Here is a 2,715-nt window from a genome sequence, read left to right on the forward strand (position 1 = left end):
TGGCTCCACCGAAGCTGGGCGCTGGCGCTCCGCCTCTTCCCTACCTGCGCGAGGGCGCAGGGGCGGGGCCTGAGAGTGGGCGGGACCTAGTTGGGGCGGGGCTTCAGAGGGGCGTGGTTGGCCCACTGCTTCTGCCTCGGGGGACCTCCTGGGATCTATTAGGATCTGACTGCCCCTCTTAAGGCAACTCATAAGCGCTTGCCTAGCATACAGATTTTAGTTAGGTTTGATTCCCAGCAGTACACACACACACACACACACCACACACACACACAACAAAACAACCAAACAGAAAACACCCAGTCTCCCCTTCTCTTCCTCATGTGACCTCTGGCTCCTTTGCCTCCAGAAGTCTCTGTTGGCATTCTTTCCAGCTGCCCCAATCACTGCAGCTTCCTCCTCGGGGGAGCCTTTGGTCTTCTCTACCAGCTGTTGCTCGTCTCTCCATTAGAATGACCTCTCCTCAGGCCTGGCAAGCCTTTTAGAGCAGACCAGGTCCTGCTGGAAGCTGGGTCTTGTCCCTTTGACCACCCCAGCACTAAACACAAAACAATTGGAAAGGGGATTGAGGTGTGCAGAGCCTTGGTGCCCGAGGCTGGCAGTCATTCTTAGGAATCTCCCTTAGGGCAAAGTGGGTGTTGCTCTGCAGCCAAGGACGCAGAGGCTTTCTGGGGCGGGTGTGGTACTGTGTTCCCAAAAACATTGTGCAGGCTAATAAACTTATCTGGGGTCAGAGAGTAGGACGGCCACAATATTAAACATAAGGATAGGCAGTGGTAGCACAAGCCTTTAATCCTAGCATTCCAGAGACAGATATACCTCTGGATCTCTGAGTTCAAGGCCACATTAGAAACAGCTAGGTATGGTGACTCGCCTTTAATCCCAAAAATCCAGCCTTTAATCCCAGGGAGTGACGGCAGAAAGTAAAAAGACATATAAGGCATGAAGACCAGAAACTAGCAGCATTTGGCTGGTTAAGCATTTGGCTGGTTAAGCATTCAAGCTTTCAAGCAGCAGTTCAGCTGAGAGCCATTGGGATGAGGACACAGAAGCTTGCAGTCTGAGGAAACAAGACCAGCTGAGGAACTGGCAAGGTGAGGAAGCTGTGGCTTGTTCTATGTCTCTGATCTTCCAGCATTCACCCAAATAACTGGCCTCAGGATTGATTTTATTAATAAGACCTGTAAGATTCATGCTACAGGCGGGGCTGAAAGTGGGTTCACAGAGGAGCCTGCAGCAGACAGAGGAAGGCCTTCTACATCTTGGAGTAGTGGCCAGCCTCCTGGATAGTGGGTGGCCCAGGTCCAGGCCTTAGGCATCCTAGCCTAGTCACAACTGACCAAGTAGCAACAACACCCACCAGGCCTTCTGGCTCCCTTTATGGACTGTAACAAGGAATAACTATAAATGATTCAAGCTAACGGGCTGTTCTCAGGAGCTGGGGGTCCACTGACTACCTCTGTGGCCTTGAACAACTCCCCAAGCTGTGGGCCTCAGCTTCCTCCTCTCTGAATGAGGGGGAAGCAACAGGAAGCCCCTGCAGGCCCAGTGGCTCTACCTAGCAGCTGCTGTTATTTTTGCTATTATTAGCAGTGTTGAGGGCAGCACCCCCTCAGTTTGTCCCACAGCCTACACCTCCAGCCACACTGGGCCCAGAGGAGCCATGCTGTTCTTCCTCAGCTCCCTCCTGACCCAGAAGCCTCTCCCTTAGCTCTGCTGCATCCTGAGAGGCAGCCTCTTGGGATGCTCTTACCCACTTCCAGGTAGGGTACCACTCTTCATTTTTCTGGCCCTGGCCCTGGGCTAAGGACAAACTTTGTAACCCCCCATCCATCACTCCTACACTCCCACCTAGTAGCACATACAGATTGGTCCAGCCCTAACCAAGAGCTGCGGGCGAGAAGGGCAGGGGATGCCCCTTCTTCAGGGGCGGAAGACCTGGCTTAGCTTCCCACTGGGGATTTGATGTGGAAACCTGTGGCGGGAAGGGACTGATGCAGGGAGAACTCTGCCTGTACCTCAGGTCTGGAGTCCCCGACCTCAGCCCTAGTGCCAATAGCCTCAGTCTTCCCCCTGCCTCCCCGGCCCAGTCAGAGAGCAGACTTTGGGAGATTCACACCAGGGAGTGCTGCAGCCCCGCTGGCCTCAGAGGTGAGCCAAGCCTGGCCTCTTGCCGCAGTCTTAACCACCCCTGACCCCCAGCCCTTGGTGTTTGCCACGAACTCAGGTTGGGTAGAGAGTGAAGAGAGAGACAGAAGGGAAATCATCTTGGCAGCAGCGCACAGCTTCAATCCCAGCACTCAGGAGCAGAGGCAACAGATCTCCATGAGTTCAAGGCCAGCCTGGGCTACACAAAGAGACCTGGTCTTGAAACCCTCCAAACAAAAATACAAGGAAACCAAACACCAAACAACAAGAAGCAACCCCCCAAAATAAAAGCCAACCAAAAACAAAAAGAAAGAGAGAGAACGGAAGAGACACAGAGGGGGCGGGAAGGAAGAAGGGCTTCCTGACCTTGGACCCACTGGCCACTGTCTTTGGTTGCTCTGTACTTTCATGTTGGTGCTGAACCCCATAGTGCTTTGTGCCCAGATCCACTCCAAGCTGCACTGGGAGCAGTTCATGTCCCTGGATGTCCCTGCTGGCCTCACTTCCTGAGTTTCCTCCTGCCTGCTTCCTGTCACACTTGGAGAGCATAAGAAGCAGGAGTAAGGG

This window comes from Onychomys torridus, chromosome 8, assembly GCF_903995425.1.
Source record: "Onychomys torridus chromosome 8, mOncTor1.1, whole genome shotgun sequence".
Lineage (NCBI taxonomy): Eukaryota > Metazoa > Chordata > Mammalia > Rodentia > Cricetidae > Onychomys > Onychomys torridus.